The sequence below is a fragment of the Pseudorca crassidens genome, chromosome 10, assembly GCF_039906515.1.
Source record: "Pseudorca crassidens isolate mPseCra1 chromosome 10, mPseCra1.hap1, whole genome shotgun sequence".
In the NCBI taxonomy this organism is placed as follows: domain Eukaryota; kingdom Metazoa; phylum Chordata; class Mammalia; order Artiodactyla; family Delphinidae; genus Pseudorca; species Pseudorca crassidens.
The window spans coordinates 46,851,027-46,871,282 of NC_090305.1; the positions used below are offsets into that span (position 1 = coordinate 46,851,027).

At 38.3% G+C, this 20,256-nt stretch overlaps 1 protein-coding gene and 1 pseudogene across 4 annotated transcripts in view; one reads left to right on the forward strand and one right to left on the reverse strand.

Annotated features, from left to right (window-relative positions):
- Positions 1-3,335, reverse strand: part of LOC137231625 (SS18-like protein 2 pseudogene) — an 86,035-nt pseudogene extending 82,700 nt beyond the window's left edge.
- KHDRBS2 (KH RNA binding domain containing, signal transduction associated 2) overlaps positions 1-20,256 on the forward strand; it is a 739,251-nt gene that overhangs the window by 608,485 nt on the left and 110,510 nt on the right. The window lies entirely within an intron of this gene.

Here is a 20,256-nt window from a genome sequence, read left to right on the forward strand (position 1 = left end):
AACAATAGGACTTCATTCTCTCAGAGTTCTAGAGGCCAGAAGTCTGCAGGGTTTCATTTCCTCTAGAAACTCTGGGGGAGAAATCTTTCCTTGCTTATTCCAGCTTCTAGTGGCGCCAGCATTCCTCAGTCTGTGACTGCATCACTCCAGTCTCTGCATCCTTGTTCACATCATACTCTGCTTTGTGTGTGTGTGTTTGTGATTTCCTTCTGTCTCTATCAAGCACTTGTGATGGTATTTAGGGTCCACTCAGGTAATGAAGGACAATCTCCTGATCTCAAAGATACTTAATTACTTCTGCAAAGTCCTCTTTCCAAATGAAGGAACATGTACAGATTCCTGGGATTAGGACATGGACATCTCTCTGGGCATTAGCAGCCTACCACACCATTTTACAACATGTTAAGTGTAGGGCTAGATCACAGACTGGAAGCCTTTCTGCATGTCTGTTCTATCACTATCCTCCCTCCTGTCTCCATAATTTCTTCTCTTTCCATATAACCCTGGGGAAGAAAATAAAAGTCCCAACACTACACACATATAAGCAAAAATCCACAATTTGTTTAGCATGACCATTATTGACTGTGGGGCTGACCATGAGTTACATTTTTTTCTCTGCTTAAAGATGTTTATATCCATTTTACTGGACAGTTTTACCTGTCTAAAATATCACCCTCTTCTTTCTGAGAAGGGCTCATGTAGTTTGTGGGGTGTCAAATCATTCAAGTCATGACCCCTTACCCCTTCCCCTGCAATAATGAAAGGTACAAAGAGGACCAGGTGATGTATGCTGATCACAGTTCTTCTTTGGGAGTTTGAAAGCTGAAGCTGAGAGAGAAACTTTGTTCTCTCTTTGGTTAGACAATTAGCTAAGTAATGTGACCATAGAGCAGCTGGTGGGTATGTTCTCTGCTGAGTGGAGATGCCCGAAAAACAGAGATGAGAAATTGAAAGAGTAGAAGCCAAGGAAGAGACAGAGAGAGACAGGGGGACAGAGTGAAGAAGAAGGACATGAATGGTGCATTTATTGCATCTTTAGGGCTGCCTCCTAACAATAAATGGAATAATCTATATAAAGTGTTTGCACAGGTCCCAGAATATGTCACTCAAAATTAGTTTACTATACTATGACATAATGTAAAATTATATATTTGTATATTTTGGGTTGTATATGGTTATAATAGCAAAAACATTATAATTAATAACATTGTTTACCTTGTTCTTGATACAGACATATTATTACACAATTTATATGCAATGCTACTCAAGATAAAATCAGAAACATAGGAATTTGACCTTGGAAAGAACTATAACATTTGGCAGATTGGACTCTCCCTGTGACAATTTATTGCCTCTTAGTTTGTTTTTTTTTTTCCTCTTTTGATCGTAAATGAGAAGAAGAGACGCAGTTACCTTTTGGTGAACAAGGAAAATATGAGAGAGGGAAATACCGAAACATTAACAGCTTAGAAAGGAGTGATAGAGCTAGAATCACAAGAGGGTTTGTGGGAACACTTGATTGCTTTCCAAAGAGGTGAGGTAGAGATGGTGAGCAGAATACCACTGGTGGATTAGCAAGGTGAGTGGCGTAACTGACAGTGAAGAACAGCATAAGTTCAGAAAGACAAAGCCCACAGTGTACTACATGCTAGAAGAGTCTTAATCAAGGAAGGTTAATGGAAATCCAAGCAGAAAGAGCCTGAACATGTAGACTGTGGCTTGTGCTTCTCTGTATTGACTGTGTATAAGCCTCACCACCATCATTCTGCTTCTTTCATTTCTGTTAGTGTTTGTCACTGGAACAAAAGTAAGTCTTTATTCATTGACCTCAGATTTAAGGATACCACACACTTTGAAACACTGACCTTTCATCTCTTGTGAGGCTTTTTTAAGTCCCTCTTTTCTTCTTCCTATATTTAAGTTACTCCTTGTGACAATAATGTTGTTTGTTGTTGTTGTTCTTTAAAAAAAAAAAGGATAAAATTACACATAAAATGTTTCTGGTGTCTTCTACCTTCTTCCATACAGCAATCTTGTATATTCTTAAAATAACTCTTCATGATCAATTTTTGTGAGTGTTGAAATCCTCCTTAAGCATAAAGCCCAGAGGTCACTTGTTAGTTTATAAAATAAAACAATAAAGCAGAACTGACAACATAAGATTCTACTTTAAAATAGCAGTTTTTAAATCATCAAAGATTCTGGCATATGGGTCCTTTGTTGATTCTTTAAAATGATAATAAGAAGGATAAGTGCGGAGTCAAGAAGTATTTTTCATTTTACCTAATTTAATTGTTCATTACTGTTGTTTGGAAGTTTGCATATTGGAATTTTCTCAGAACTGTTAAAGCTTATTGTGACATTAATGGTTTCTTCATTGTATTTTCAAATACTCTCAAGGAAGTAGTCTACAGAAAATGCCTTCCAGGCTTCCAGTCCATCCCATTCATTGGAAAGCAACATCACTCAAAATCACAAAAGAGAAAATCAAAGTTAATTTCCACAAGGGGACAAAGATAAAGGGGGAGTGGATGGCAGATTCAAAATACATATTCCTTTTGCTCTCAAAATGACATCATTTATGAAATCTAAGTCCATAGTTTTTTTTTCTCCATCTATGGTTAAGTTATGAACTTGATACCGACCAGGGTTCTTGGCCTTCCCCAATCAATAGAAATTGACTAGAGGTCAGACAAGAAATTCAGACAAGTCTTTATTGGGGCCCCTGCTGCATCAGGGGGAGTGACAACAAACAATAGGTTCCCCTGCTTTCTTGCTCCCTGAGGGGGCGAGCTTGTTCCTTATATGGGGTGAAGGTAGGGATGTGTTCAGGGGTCAGCCCAGAGGGGTAGCTTAGGTGGTTTTCTCACCCCTTAGGTGGTGTTGTGTGCAGGGGGCATGTGCTGTACCCTGATTTTGCTGTCAACCCCCTGTTTTGCTCCAGGCTCTTCAAAAGTGGCAGTTGGGTTTTTTGGTCTCTTTGTATCTTTTGTCTAGAATTTGTCCCAACTGCACATGGACACAGTTAATTTTAGTCCCATACAGTTTCTTTGTATTTTGTTACTTGAGGAGAGGTGTGTACAGGTGCAAGCACTGCAGCACTGCAGCAAAGGGTCCCAGGTCCCAGCCTGTCTCATTCCCCCCGAGAGACTCTACACCCGTATTCTAAAGGAGTAAGGGGCTGAAGGTCTCTTCTTCTGACACTTCTTCCTGCTGGACAGGGGCCACAGACCCTAGCCTGCCCCAGAGGTGTAGAAGTACCTTGCTGACTGTCCCAAGGACCTGTAGGGACCTGGGCCACTCTCTGCTGGAATGGGCTGAATTTCTTGAGCCATCACGAGCCTTACTTCAAACTGTTGGAGCCTAGAAGACACAAACTCAATAAAAAGATTAAAAACAATGGCTAGAAAGGAGAAGAACAGCAACAGCCATTAAAGGGACTTCCCTGTCAGTCCTGTGGTTAGGACTCTGTGCTTCCACTGCAGGGAGCCCTGGTTCGATCCTTGATTGGGGAACTAAGATCCCACAAGCTGTGCTGCACAGCCAAAAAAAAAAAAAAAAAAAGACTAAACAATAGGCATTAAAGGGCCTAGAAAGGGAAGGAACCAGGTTAACTTTGGGAGGGCTTCTTTAACTGTTGACAAGACAGAGGAGGCGATGTTACTCCTGCCAAGAAGCCATTCTGCTTGGGTATATATTTTTGTTAATCTCAGGGTTAATGTTTAATATGTTTCTCTATTTTCCGAATGAAAGGTCTGGACCTATTGGTCCCAGGTCTACTTCTTGGACCAAAAAGTCTTAGTCACAAGTTTACAAGAGTAGGGAAGACAATGCAGTACTAGAAAGAACATGACTGAAAAGAAAAGGGTAATAAAATGAAAACCTCCTGTCAGAAAGTTTTTTAAACCTTGTGGGTTCCAAGAGAACAAACTAGAGAACCGTTTTCAATTTCCCTGCCCATATTGATTAGCGAGGATTGGTGGTTAATTGTCTGCTGAAGCCAAATGGCTTGTTGTTGAATTTTGTCCATGTTGGTTTCTACATGGTATGTGCATCAGGGCTACTTTCTTTGCCTCTCCATCTGCCCTGTTGTTCTCTTCGGTAATTTGAGAATTTTCCTTTTGGTGCACATGGCAGTGAATGACTGCTACTAGTTCTGGGTTTTGAGCTGCTTCTATGAGATGTAAAATCTCAGCCCCATATTTTAAAGGGGAATTTTTGCATTTTAAGGTCCTCTTTCTTTCCAGACAGCTCCATGGACATGTAAAACAAGGAAGGCATATTTTGAGTCTGTATATATATTTATAATTTTCCTTTCCCTAAGGTTAAGGCTCAAGTTAGGGCTGTAAGCTCAACCCTCTAGGCTGAAGTGTTGGGTGACAAACGTTTTGCTTCCATAACACTATGAACACTCACAATAGCACACCCTGCCCTCCTGACTCCATCTTTAACAAAACTTTTGCCATCAATAAGCTATTCTTCCTCAGTGTTTTCTATGGCCTGGTCTGTTTGATCAGGCCTGCAGACATAAACCAGGTCAAGTGTTTCAAGACAGGAATGTGTTAGTTCTGGGCTTTCTGCAGGCATTACTATAGCTGGGTTGAGGGTGTGGCAAGTTTTGAGGGTTACCTCTGGACAGTCAAGGAGTAATGCATAGTACTTAGTAACGCAGCCTCCAGTTAACCAGTGGTGGCCTTTAATCTCTAAATCCCTTGTACTTGATGAGGGGTCTGGACTTCCAGCAGCTATTTAAAGGTAAGTTTGTTAGCTTCTTCCACTAATAAAGCAGTGGCAGCTACTGCCCAGAGGCAGCCAGGCCAACCTCAGGCCACGGAATCTAGCTGTTTGGAAAAATAGACTATAGGCTGAGGAACTTCTCCTAGCTTTTGAACAAGGACCCCCAGAACTGTTCCCTGTTCTTCAGCTATGTACAACACAAACGGTTTTTTTTTAAATTGGGGAGACCCAGAGCAGGAGCTCTGGTGAGGGCCTGTTTGATATTATTAAAAGCCTTTTCTTGTTTTCCAGTCTAAAGTAATTGTTCTGTATTTGGGCCTTTAGTGGCTTTGTATAGAAGCTTAGCCATTAGTTTGAATCCTGGAATCCAAATTCTGCAAAATCCTGCCATGCCTAAGAAAGTACAAAGTTTTATTTTGTCTTTTGGGAGCTTAGGCCTAAAATAGCTTGTTCTCTATCTGGCGAGAACTGTCTACTTCCAGGGTTTATAATATATCTCAGATACATAATCTGTTGTTTTGAGATTTGTGCTTTTTTTTTTTCCCCTGGGAGACGCTGTAGCCCTGGGCCCCAAGGAAATTAAGGACTTCAATGGTATTCTGAGCTGAGGCCTCCATGGTGGGACTACATATTAATATGTCTACATATTGTAGAATGGCCCCTTCTTTTAGGTGTATTTCCCTTAGCTCTTTCCTTGGGCCTGGACGAACAAGTGGGGCTGTCTTAAAACCCCTGGGGGCAATACTGTACAGGTATATTGTTGCATTTGGCCATAGCGGGGGTTAGTCCACTCGAAGGCAAACAGATACTGTGATGAGGGATGAACTGGGATGCAAAAGAAGGCATCCTGAGGTCAAGCACAGTAAAACATTTGGCATCTCCAAGAATCTGGACTAATATATTATAAGGACTGACCACAAGAGTATGTATAGGGACCACTGCATCATTTACTGATTTAAGGTCTTGTACCATTCGATATTTCCAATTTGGCTTAACAACCGGCAGAATAGGGGTTATTGCATGGAGACTGACACGGCACTAAGAGGCCATGTTTTAAGAATTTATCTATGAGAGGTTGCAAACTTTTTTTGCTTCCAACTTTATGGGGTACTGTCTCTTGTTAGGATAAGTGACTTCTGGCTTAAGGCTAATTTTTACAGGTTAGGCATTTATAGCCTTCCCAGGGATTCCTTTGTCCCAAACTGCTGGGTTTACTGTGTGTAGAATATGGTTGGGAATAGACCCTTGTTCTTCCAGCTGATTTGTCTTGGTCAGAGTCAAGAAAAAGGACTGCTTGGGGCCTCCTAATTGTAATGTGGTTCCAAGGGAGCCCATAAGGTCTCTCCCCAGTAGTGGGGTAGGACACTCAGGCACGTCCAAAAAGCCATGTGAGATCAAACGCTGTTCAAATTGGCAAGTGAGAGGCCCAGTGAGGAAATGGGTGCGAGGCTTTCTGTTGACATCAGTCACAGTACAGCTTTTGGAGAAAAGAGGCCCAGCATGAGAGACCAGGAAAGAGTAAGTGGCTCCCATATCAATTAAAAAAATGGTTTTCTTACCTGCCACATCAAGGACTATGCAGGGCTCCTTGATGGAGATAGACATCTCATGGAGGGAAGCCACCAGAATCCCCTAGCCACATCAGTCACCCAACATGGCCATCTCGGAATTGGGAGCCCCCCTTCTCCTTCAGGATGGAGGGCATTCCCACTTCCAATGACTGGTTTGTTTGCAGACTGGGCATGAGCCAGAGAGCTCTTTTTGGCACTTTTGGGCCCAGTGGCAAGTTGACTTACATTTGAAGCATCCCCCCTTGCTGGCTTTACCTCCAGGCAGATGGTTAAACTTCCTTGGCCCCCTTGGGTTGTCCTGAGGTTTCAAGGCATGGCTGACATCTGTGGCCATAAGTTTAGCTTGAGCCCTGGCCTGCTTGTTTTCATGTCAGGTTCTCTCTTCCTCCTCAGCTAGATCTCGATTATTAAATACCCCAAAGGCCACCTCTAGAAGTTGGGGCATTGGTGTTTGTGAGCCTAATTGTAACTTTTAGAGTTTCCACCTAATATCAGGGGTAGACTGGCTGATAAAATGTTTTCCCAGCAGTGATTGACCCTAGGGAGTGGATGGTTCAATGTTAGTAAATTTTCAAAAACCTGCACAAGCCATCCCTGAAAGAGGGCTGGATTTTCTTTTTCTTCTTGGGTCACTCCTTTACCCTTTGGCTTTTTGATACACTTTCTCATCCCTTCTAATACACATTGGATCATGTGCTTCCTGCCCTCTGTTCCATCCTGGGAATTATAATTACAACAGGGCTCCTGATTTGGGACTGCGTCTCCACCCTTAAAAAAATGTTGAGATTGGCAAGCTGGCTACTGTGCCCCTGGGCTGCTGCCCCAAATCTGTTTCTCCTCAGGGTTACAGCAAGTAGACAGGACTATTTGGACATCCTTCCAAGTTAAATCAAAGGCCTGAGTTAGGGCCTGAAACCCTTCAGCAAACATACTACAGTCTTCAGAAAATTGGCCCAGTCTCTTCTGCTTTGGGCTAAATCAGTTAAAGAGAAGGGCACATGTACTCTAATTGTCCCTTCACCATTTGCCACTTCCCTACTAGGGCCTATTTTTCCTGATCCTGGGTGATAGGAAGTTCCACTATGAGTTACCCTGGAGAGACCTGTCTCTCCCTTCTAGGGTAATGGAGGGTATAAACGGACATAGGGAGGTGGATTTTGAGATTGGTCAGAGGGATCTGAAGAAGTAGGTGCCTCCAGGTAAGTAGGTGGCTCTGGAGAATCAGGTGGCTCTAGAGAAGCAGGGGAAACTTGATTTCCCCCCTCCCTGAAAATTGGGGAAGATTAGAAGGAGATCATCTAAAATGTTGGGAGTGTTTTCTGATTACCCTGGCTTTTGATTAAGGAGCCTCATAGAGTGGGGTTTTGGTAAAGGACTGTGAAGGCTTGAATATAGGGAACTTCAGTCCATTTTCCCATCTTATGAGAGTAAAGATCTAATTGCAAGATGGTACTGCAATTTAGAGACCCATTTTCAGACCATTTTTCTCTATCCCCCAACTTATATAAAGGCCAGGCAGTGTTAGTAGAGTTAAAAATTTTCCCTTTCCAGCCCTTCTATTTCTTTAAATTTCCAATTTTTAAGAATATATTCCAGAGGTGTTTCTTCTGGCTTAGAAGGGGATCCTCCTATGTTGAGTAACCTGCAACCAAGAGCACTCCTAGAAATGAAGTCTGTAATCTCAGAGACATTTATTAGGAGGCTTTTGTCAGAAGGGGATTAGAGTGTCCTCCAAATTCTCATCTTACCTAATGGGATTTTGAGGGCCCTCTATTCTCCCATAGCCTAACCAGACATCTCTGGTTAACCCAGTCCCTCGCACAAGGGGGCCCCGATAGGGTATGTTTGAACCAGTGCCAGTGCATTGACAGGACTCTCTTTGATGGAGATCTGGCGTCCATAATGCTTATGTCCTATAACAATTTTTCCTATGTCAGGGTGTATTCCTCGAGATTGAGCATCTGTGAAGCCTTATTAAAGGATGTGGGCTGCTTGGAAGTGGCCAGCCCAATAGGTAGTCTGTAAGGAGGTATGGGCTGCCAAGGCCTAGAGTGAAGGGGGTCCTAGAGGTGCAAAAAGGAACTCCTGGAGGAATTGGAGTTGGGCGCAATGGAAAATGCCACAGGGGTCAGGACCTGAGGGCCTAGAGGTAGGAGTATTCCCACAGGGGATTTTTTGTGCATAGAGTAAGGTGAGAGACTAGACAGCAGAAGAACCCAAAACCCTATCTCCTATTTGTTTGGCAGCTGTGATAAAAATTGGGGAGAGCCTGATGATTCCATCTGACACAAGGAACAGTGCGTTTGGACAATGTTTCCCATGTAATTTAACATACAAAATGAACCCAATTAGTTTAGGACCTCTCTTTAGGATTCTCCAAGGGCCCTTTGAAGCACCCCAAAGTTAGCTGGTGGGGGGCTCAAAAGAACTTTAATTAGAATTTGATACTTGGGATGTCTGTCAAAAATTTCAAAAAGCTTTACAAACACTTGGTCAGTTAGAATCATAGGTGGCTGTGAAACCATTATTCCTAGACTAAGGTGAAAAAAAAAAGATTTCAAAAGTAAATACAGATCATTTAAAGGCACAGAAACTCATACAATCTGTTATCAAAAACAGCATTCCAGGAAAACTTTGTTCTCTTTTGAGAGAGAGAAACCAAATCCAGTCCTGCATCAGCCTACTCATAATAAAATCCATTTACCTAATTAAATTTAATCCCACCTTAGAAAGTCCTGACCACATACAAAATTCTTTTCTCAATGTTCCTCTTCCACAAACCTGCAAATTTCTGTAGCCAGAAAGTCCCTTATTCTTTCCATTCAGAAATAACCAGCTTTGGAACAAACTCACCCTTTTTCCATTAACAAAATATATTTCCATTACTCATACATTTCTTTCTGAAAACACACATCCTACTTTCCTTAAGCCACTATGAACTGTCATTTACATTAGCATTCTATAAATTGGTAGAGAACATCTCAAGGTGACACCAAACAACTTTAGTTTCTCTCTCACAAGAAGACAAAAGTAGGTAAATTTAGACCTGTTTAACAATTAATGTTCCCAATATTTTATCTTATTTGAAATGGCCTGGATATTCAATGAATTCCTATCATTTAACTTAATTTAGTTTTAAGTTACAAAGTTTGGAGGGACTATTTAAATGGACGTTTCCAAAACATAATTATTCCTATAGAGTTTACCAAAACGCTCTTATCTCAGTAACATTTACTTAAAAGTTTAATCATATCAGGTTATTTTCCATATTAACAGATTTTATAACTGAAACAATATGCACTTATTGACTTTCAGTAACCATAGGTACAATAAAAGTATTATACTTAATGTTGATGACTCTAAAGACAGATTTGCATTAATTAAACCCACAAGCTTAAGCTATGTCTAATACCAGAGATTAATTAGATATTGAATATTTCCCAGATCACATTAACCCAAAATGTATTCTGGTGAGCCTCCTTTATATTTCTGAGAATGTGTATAAGCACTCCATTTCCTTAAACCAATTAAATACAGATCATTTACAAGTTAATTTTTCCATAAAGACAGAACCAGAGACCTCATAGTTTCCCACTTGAATTTAAAATGGCCCATTTTTTCCCTTGGTCTGGGAGACTACAGATGAATCAGGTAGTTCCTGAGAGCCCAGGCAGAATAGTTACACTACAAAGCAGAAGAGACAGATGCAAGACCTTAGAGCTCAGGCAGAAAGAATAGTTACACTGCAAAAGCAGAGGAGGGAAAAATGCAAGCTCCTTTCTTTTCTTTTTTGTTTTTTAAAATCCCACCAAGTAAGCCAAGCATGGAATCTCAGGGAAAGTGCACTGCATTTGTATTTCAAGGTTTAAATGCTCCACCATGCCCACAATTTTGGCAGAGACTTCAGGTATAAGGATCCAGGGAGGGGGAAGCGGAGGAGGGACAGAAAAGACTGAAAAAGGGAAAGAGACAGCAGGAAAATACAGGTGAGAATACTGGGATGATAGGACATCCAGCCAGTTCATGATATGAGGTTTAACCCCCTATCACGCTCATAAATCTCCTGTCAGGGAGAGGCTGCTGGACCAGGGTCTGCACGGTGTGAGGCACGCCTCTCCCACCTCTGTAACCATCAAGGGGAGCCATTGCCGGCCAGAGGGAGCATGGTCTCACAAGCTGAGAGGAGTGAGGCTGTAGCTGCCAATATCCAGTCTCTCAGAAGCGGGGGACAGAGGTAAGAGAGGACAGAGAGAGAAGAGGACAGAGAGAGGAGAAGTGGAGAGATTTCAGGAGAGGGAAAAGACAAGGGGGAGGGGAAAGTGTAGTCTGAATGAGGGTACTGAGGTCCCCAGGGGCCAGGAAGGCAGACTTACCAAATCCAGTGACACTGAAACAAGAGGTTCAGGTGGCCACTTGTCACCCATGGGGAAGCTTTATTTGGTGGTCCTGGAGGTACCCAGATCCTCTCCCAAGAAGGGGACAACTGCCTCACATTGGGTGCCATAAATCTGATACCAACCAGGGTTGTTGGCCTTCCCCAGTCAACAGAAATTGGCTAGAAGCCAGACAAGAAATTCAGGCAAGGCTTTATTGGGAACCCTCCTGCAGAAGGGGGAAGCGAGAACAAACAACAGGTTCACTTGATTGTTCACTCTCTGGGCGGGGCAGTGAGCTTGTTCCTTATATGGGGTGAGGGTAGGGGTGTGTCCAGGGGTTGGGCTGGAGAGGTGGCTTAGGTGGTTTGCCCACCCCTTAGGTGGTGTTGTGTGCAGAGGGCATGTGTAGTACCCTGCTTTTGCTCCCAACACCCTTTTTTTTCTCCTGGATCTTCAGAAGTGGCAGTTGACTATTTTTAGTCTTTTTGTATCTTTTTGTCCATAATTTGCCCCAACTGCACATGCATGCAGTTATTTTTAGTCCCATACAGTTTCTTTGTATTTTGTTGCTTGAGGAGAGGTTTGTCCACGTGCAAAGTGTCCCAGGTCCCAGCCTGTCTCAAACTGAAAAAAAAGACATGTAAAAAATCTCTGGACAGCTGAGTATTTCAAATATGTTTATTCACAAGTGCTTCAGCATCCATGTAGCCAACAGCTACATGTGGCTACTTAAATTTAAATTTAAATCAATTAAATTAAATTAAAAATTCAGTTCCTCAGTTACCCTAACCACATTTAAGTGCTCAAAAGCCACGTCTGACCAGTGACAGCACAGAACACGGAAACTTCCATCATCACAGAAAGATCTATTGGACTGCACGGCCCTAGTATGTATGAAGCCTCCATGTAGGAAATACAATAGGAGCTATAACATTATAAGCCAACACAATATTAAATTTGGAAAGAAATGAATCACCACAGAGAAAATGAATAGTTAATAGAATAATATGGCAATTTGAATTATCCTTTGATGGAAATTTGGGGTTTTAAATGGCAAACTGATATTTCTGGCCTCAATAGCTTACATTTGGTAGTTTTAATAATAGAACACGTAAAATTGTTTAATAATGCAGAATGCTGTACACCAACACATTTGTAACATTTTTAGACTAAATTTTTCAAATAAATCTCATGTAAACATAAACTATAGCTTGTGTGGTTGCAGTAGAGATGAAGGGTCCCTCCCTGCTCATACTGCCTGCCTCCAGGGCTGCTGGTTTTGGAGGAAGCCCTGAGTCACCAGCCCCATGGGAGAACCTGAGCTATGTGGAAACAAACAAACAAATAAAGCAGGCCCTGACTAGAGTAGGAGAGAATAGTTTCAAAAGAAGATTAAAAATCAAAACTAAACCTAATTTAGCAATGAGACCCCCCTTCCTATTCAAACAATGTTAACTTGAATTAAACAATTATTAATGACATAGTTAACTTGAATACTTACATTTTCTCCATGAAACTAAGCACTACTGAAACGAAACATTCCAGAAAAATAAAATTAGTAATGCTGTCATGACTCAGTGCAGGACCAAGTTTTAAAAGACAACTCATGTTTTTCACTTGTAAGTCAAAAGGTTAAAGATGAATAAAGGGCATTGTCATATCTTAGTATTTTCTAATCACAGAAATTGCAAAGAGATCAGAAATGTCTTCCTCTCAGGATAATAAAGGAATTTTTGTTAGATATGGTACCATATAACAGGGAAAAAGCCATTGTAAGAATGAAGATCACTCAACTGGTTTATATGAAATTATTATTTCATTTTGATATACATTTGCCTGATGCATAATTTATTAGAAAATGATAATTATGTAAAACAAAATGCCAAAATTGTTGTATTTATGAATGTAAAATGATGGATTCTTAAATTGCCTTCTAACTGAAAAGTGCCAGTAAAGATACTTTGGGAAAGAAATATTGAAAAATATTAAATAGATACATCATGCCATCATAGTCTTGCACAAACTATAAAATCCCTGTTTCAGCAACAAAATAATATTACCAAGAAGTGTGGCAGGAGTCATTATGGGAAGTTGAATTATTGGATTCTTTTTTATTGTGTTTTGTTTTGTTTGTTTTGTTTTTCTAATTTATCCCTGCCATGCACAGGTTGAATGAGATAGCTAGGATGATGTTAACGACTTTTCATGCTTTGGTTTCTTGTAGCCTAAAATAGCAATATAAAACACATATCTGCAACCTCATAGCAGATGAAGCTATAATAGAATACATTCCCCATTTATTAGAGACTTATTTATTGTTTTCCATATAAAACTTTCAGAAAATTAAGTATTGCCACATTGTAAAGCTAGACTATTAGTTTTAGTGTTTCCCCATTCGCTGTGTGGACACATTCAGGCTTAGGATGGTTTTGAACAGATAATGATTTCCCACAGAGAGTGAGCAAGCTGCATCAGTAACAAAAACTGGGGGTGGGGGGGCGGTTTATCCATTGCCACACTGTTCCACACAAGACAGCAATCCATAATAGGAAGCTATTCTTTTAGTGGAAAAAAGAGATGGGAGATACTATTAAAATCATTCTATTTTACAAGAAACTCATCCATATATCAAGCAGAGAATGTATAATAAAAAGGTAGGGAGATATTCACATAAAAATTAAACCTTTAAGAAAAGAAACATGAGAAAGTATAAAAATCCATGATCAATCAGATACGTGTCATAAACACTGATCATTTACATGCTAAGAGAATATTGACTATTAAAATATTGGCATTTCATGTACAGATTTTATTTTAATATTTCATGATATGTTTTTTTAATTTGAATTATTACCATGAAGTGCTTTTGTAGTAACAAGAAATATATATGAAGTGGACATGCTATGCATTTTATGGTTTAACTCATCCAGAAAGGAACATATGCTTATAAGAATTAACCACACTTCATAAAGAAAGTTAAATGTCAAGTTCTTATATGACCTGTTAATTGTATTCAATAACATTAAAGGGCAGCATTTGCAAATTTCTTCTGTGCCTAGAATTTTAGAGTTTGGTGACAAATTTATGATCTTGACCCTCATAATTAAATTACTTAATTCTGGAATACTTTATGGTTTTTGATTGCATGTTCGACTTTATTTTCTTTTTCTCTCAATTGTATTAGAAAATTTCACATTATTTTCATTTATTTTCTTTTAATATCCGCTGAATTCTCAATTTTATTAGAAAATTCTGCATTATTTTCATTTATTTTCTTTTAATACCTGCTGACCTTTTACAGAAATAAAACCCCAAATGAAAATAATGACCAAATTCTAAACCTGTCACCAAGGCCTATTAAATTGAAAAGTCTTTGAAGAAACTGTGGGCACAAAGCAGAGTCAGGATGACATTTCATATTATTTAAATTTCAAAAAAGATTTTCTTCTGAAAGCCACAATAACTTATTAGCATCACAAGATATTTTTGCTTCTCTTTAGTTGACAAAAACATGTCAGTTTTATAGTTTCTAGTGTTAGTATTAGGTTTAACTACAGTTCAAATACATATTTTTTGTATCTACAAAAATGGCAATTTTATATGATCCAACTTAACTTTTAACATAGGTAAATCCAGTACAATAGCAGTTAGCCAAACTCTCAGTAACATAATATTTTGGAAACGTGCATTTTCCAGAATATATGCTAAGAAATGTTCTGAACTATTTTGTATGATGATTCTCTTAGTTACAGAAAATCTTCAAAAACTTCCTAAATGCATGTTGATTAGAAAAACTCTGTATCTAGAGGAAATTTAATACATATTCTGTTTATTTTTCCATTTTTGGAAGAATTTTTGATTTGGTATCTGTGAGGTGGTAATGTATACCCAGGAACAGCCAGAGATCCTTACAGGTTAATGTCCAAAACATACACTGGCATGGGGATTTTACAACAGGCCTTTAGAGAAATATCATATCTTTTTATAAATTCAAGATTGATTTTCTTTCTAAAGTGGGATCTTCTTGAAGAAAACAGGATTATATTTATAACAGCTTGTGCCTTTATTTCCTAGTGAGATAAAGGACAATTAAACATGGGAAGGGGGGCTCTCGTAACACTGGCTTCATGTAGGGCATGGTGTAGCCTAAATTTCTCCTCTCAGTAGACACCCTGAACAGCGGTTGTAATTTCAACTGTCATCTTTATGTTGATCACTTCCAGAGCTATATCTCTAGCCCAGACTGCCTAAGCTTCCAACTTCTCTATACAATTGCCTAAAACCATCTCTTCATGGCATCAAGGTTATCTGCTGCTATCCTAACTGCCTGCCAGGGGAACACTTAATCCTCTTTGGAAGAAAATATTATCAGGCAAAACCCTTCACAAATTTCTATAGACAATATCAAGAATTCAGTAAATAAAATTATAAGGCATGAGGAAACCAAGAGGAAAAATAAAGACACAAGTGATTCAGACATTGGAGTTATCATCCAGGGGTTTTATAGTAACTATGATTAACTTAGTCAAGAAAATGGGAAAAATGGAGCCTAGTCCCAAAAGACTTGGAATTTTTTAAAGAGTCAAATGAATGTAACAAAATGCAGATAGATCTATGTATTGTCATTCCACTGCTTGAAATCTTTCCATGGCTTTCTTCCCTATAGGATAAAAGTAAAATCCTTGCTGTGTCATAGGAAGCACTTCAGACCTGACTCCTACCTACTTCTTTAGCCCAACTGCCTACCATTTCTTAGGCATTTGTGTTTTAGTTAGATCCAACTGCTAGTGGTTCACCAAACAGTATTTTCTTTCATGTTGCCATGCATTCACACTTGGAAATTGGAATGCTCTGACACTACCCACTTGTCCCTCTAGAAAATATATTTATCCACAAATAACCATCTCAAATAAGGCCTTCCCTGAGAATTTCCACCTAAAATCTCCAGACAGATTTATGCATTCCTTCCAATGTGATGTCATAGCCCCTATTATATAATCTATTGAAGCACTTTCCACTTCTATTTCAATTTTTTTTATATATACCAGTTGATCTCCTCTAGTAAGCTGAGAGCAGCACTGTGCTAGAGCTGACTTGTGCTGGCTCACAAGATCTCTTGTAAAATTTCCAGGAATTTCATGAATTGGTTGTTAAACACAGCCATTATTAAAAATTAAATTTCATAAACTTAAAATTAAATAAATTATATTAAAGACAAAGGGTTAATATTTAAAAGCTCATTATTATCTAATTGTTTCATTACACTCTATGCTTAAGGTTATGTCTGTTGTTCTGTATGGCAGAAATAATATATGGTGTGCTACTGTTTACCTCTTCCCAAATTTGTTTTTAAGGATATCATATTGCTATCTTGAAATCAGCCATAGAAAGAATATTTATATCACAGATACTGGCAAATGCTAAAAACCAGGACTTGATTTTTTGTTACTGTGATTATGTAGACAAGAAAATGATGGAGAAAATGTTAATAAAGCAGATTTAACTTAAAAGTCTGTTATGTCTGTAGCCCTTATATTGTGACCAGAACACGAAATTGAGGAAATATCCTTCTAGTGTGTAAAAAACATTGTCCAATTCAGAACAAAGTTGCTCACAAAAATGACAAATGAGTAAAGTTCTGACATGCATATTTGAGGCTTCCTTTTCATTTTGCTTGTCAACATAAATGAAAATTTCAAGTGACATTAATGTCAGATTTATACATGTTCATCAATACAGGGCTGTCTCTGATGAATCAAAGAGTAATCAAGTATTTATCTTATCTGTGCTGTGATTTATAGTGGTGTTATTGTAACAACAGAATTATAAAAATTGATAGTGAATTTTTCAAGAAACAGCAAGTCACACTGAAGTTATATGTGTACAGAAGTTACAATAAATTCTATATTTTATCTTTAAATTGAGTGCCATAAATTTTATTTTTAATGTAAATGAAATATAAATTTTAAATATAAATTAAATGTATTTGTTTTTATTTGTAAATACTGCGCTTTATGTCACTAAAATTTATAATAACATTATACATGCACACACACATACATACACGTGCATACAATTTTTTCAAACATCACTGGTTGAGAATGTCTAAAAGACAGGAATTATGTCTTATTCTTCTTTTGTCTCTATTGCTAGGAATAATAGGTAATTCAGTGGTTAATATTTATAAAGTCTGCTGAATTACTATTATTTTAAGCTTATTGTAGAGCCAATATTATTTCCTTTTGAAAACCCAAAATTTGTGCAGAAATTATAGTTCAGGAAGGGATGTTTAGATCAAAATGACCTCCTTAAATTAAAAAAACTAGTAGGCATATTTGTGCCAAGAAATACATTTTCCAAAGTAGCTTTGAAAAGGGCTGGATTTGTAAAACATGTGTTTATAGTAATACGCATGTATCCTGTATGTTGCTGTGCCCAGTACTCAGATGTATAAAGTGATCTAAAATTCACAGGACACTGCAGAGAACTTGTCCTCTTCTTTCATTATCTCTCACGCCTTCATGTCAGGTCTACATTTTATATTGTACCTTATATAAATTGCACAGGACCTGGTGAAGATCTGGAAAATAGCCAAGATTGTGTTTCCTAAAAAATCCGATGAGGATCTGCTTTTATTTGGCTCAAATATAGAAAACTAAAGAATTTAAAACTTCATAAATATGAAGAAATTCTAGGTAATAGGGATATTCTTCATGTCTCCAAAAGAAATGAATCTTATCTCCTTGAGCATTTTCTTTTTTGTGAGAGATGCCAAATCATCTGTCTTCAGCTAGAAGGAAATAGAGTTAAAACTTTTAGTTGTAGAGGGAGGTTTTTCCTTCACTGGGACATCAGATGTACCCTTTATTCTTTAGGAAATTCTACTTTGAGACTGTGATAGAATAAGTAACTTCTAAAATAGTCTTTTTATTAGTACAAATGTGTTAATAGGCTGGGACATAATACCCCAGTAATTTCTTCAAAAGAAACAGCAGAAACAATGGAGCAAAAGTGGGAAAAATTTTTAGAATTTTTGATCTTTTATGCTTTGATATTTTAGTTGAATACCCTTATTTAATTTGAATCTCTTGCAGATACTGACTGGTCCTTTTGGAAGCATATCTATTTTAGTGATTTACCTTAGAACATCACCAGCATGATCTATATTTTTACCTGTCCTAAGAAAACCACATAAATATTTACACCAAATTGTAGAAAACAATAATAGATTAAGTATAAGTATCCACATTTACTTTCTCTTTTACAAAAGTACAAGTATTTATGGACAACTTCACTATATGCTTTAGGAAATTGTGGGTTGTCAGGAAAGATTTCCATCTATTCTGTGGATTTTCTGTGTTAATATTTTAAAAAGTGAAAGTGTAAATGAGGAAAGAAAATGTAATACTCTTCCACAGGCCAAATGGTAAAACTATTCTTCATAAATAGATATAATACTACTCTCTACCCATCATTTGTAATATTCCCCTTTTAGTGGTGATTGATTTGAGTCAATCCATATCTACACTGGATGAGAATAGTCTCCTTTGTACTAATTTAACAATTCAATACATATTTATTGAATGAATACTCTATGGAATACACTATGCTAAGCATCACAAGGCACCAAAAAGGGACTAACTTGCTTTTCAGGAGCATACATTTAAAAAGAGAAAATTATAGAAAAATAAATATGGTATATGTTTAGACATTGTGGGTAGCAGTGAGAAGAAAACAACAGGCTACTAAATTCAGAGGGCAGAGGGTTACCTTATGCTTGGTAGAAGCAGGAAAATCTTCCTGAAATCATGTAATATAAATGGCCTTTAGAAATCAGTAGCATTTTAACAGATAGAAATAGGAGAAAGGAAGGGAATTCAAGAGGCTGAAGGCCTCAAAGATCTGCACCTGCCACTCATGGCTATTCTATCCCTTTGCTATAGAACACAAACACTGCAAAAAAAAAAAAAAAGGAACAAGACAAAACAAAACTTGCTTGCCTCCTGTTGGAAGTTAGAGCTCTTGAGTCCTGAGTAGGACGTGGAGATGAATGAAGCTAAATTTTTCCAAACTTGGCAGAAGAACAATAGCCTGGGTGTTAGAAAAGAGACACGTGTGGCAAATATCATTAATTCCCCAGTTACAGACCCAGGTGGATGCCCAGGATAGAGAGCTGGGAACAGGCACTGCCAGTTGCAGCACTGAGAATTCTAACTGCATTGTTAACTCTTATTCTACCTGAGAGGAGATGAGACCTTGGGATGAGGATAGGATGCTGATACAAGGAAATCTCCTCTCCACACCCTAATAGTTATTAGAACGTATGTGTGGATATTTTATAGAATAGTTGGAAGATGAATTTATAGAATTCTCTCATTAGTAAAATAAAAAATAAGAGATATCACATAGGACATAAAGATAAAATTAATGCGCCAATCCAGAAGATCCAGCATCTCACTAGTGAGAGTTCTAGAGAGTGAGAAGAAAAATGAAGCACTTCCCAGAACTGGAGAGTATAAGCTTCCAGATGGAGAGAGCTTATTAAGTACCCAGCACAAGGAATAAAAGGAAATGCACACACATGGGCACAACATTGGGAAATTTCAAAACATCAGGGAAAAATATAAAAACATCTAGAAACGGAAAAAATAAAATGAGACAAAACAAAACTAGGTCACATACAAGTAGCAGGAATTCTCAAGACCACATGTATGTAATGATAGAAAACATTGAATCAAAGCCCTCAAAATTTTGATTGAAAATAATCTTCAGCCTCAACTTTTATACTCAACCAATCAGTAGTGTGGAACTAGAATTTTTAAATTTGTAAATGTTCAACACAATATCACATATGTAGTGTTCTTTGAAAACTATTCAGTGGGAATGTAATTATGAGAATAATCAGACAAATTCAGAATGTGGGACAGTCTGCAAAAACACTGGTCCAGACTACACAAAAAGTTAGTGTTATGAAAAGCAGTAAAAGGCTGGAAGACGATGCTAGTTCCAAAAAGACTAAACATATAATGATTAAATGCAATTCATGAATCTTGATTGGATTCTGATTTAAAACAAAATAGGGGCTTCCCTCGTGGCTCAGTGGTTAAGAATCTGCCTGCCAATGCAGGGTACACGGGTTCGAGCCCTGGTCCAGGAAGATCCCACATGCCACAGAGCAATGAAGCCCTTTGTCACAACTACTGAACCTGTGCTCTAGAGGCTGTGAGCCACAACTATGGAGCCCACATGCCACAACAACTGAAGCCCATGAACCTAGAGCCCATGCTCCACAACAAGAGAAGCCACCGCAGTGAGAAGTCCATGCACTGCAACCAAGAGTAGCCCCCGCTCACCACAACCAGAGAAAGCCAGTGTGCAGCAACGAAGACCAAACACAGTCAAAAATAAATAAATAAAATAAATAAATTTTTAAAAGCTATAAAAGTCCTGTTTTTGACAATAACAGAACTTTAATTATGGACTTCACAGTAAATGATATTATGAAATTATTGTGAACTTTTTTGAGGGAGTAATAATATTGTATCTATGTAGGAGCATATCCTTATACTCAG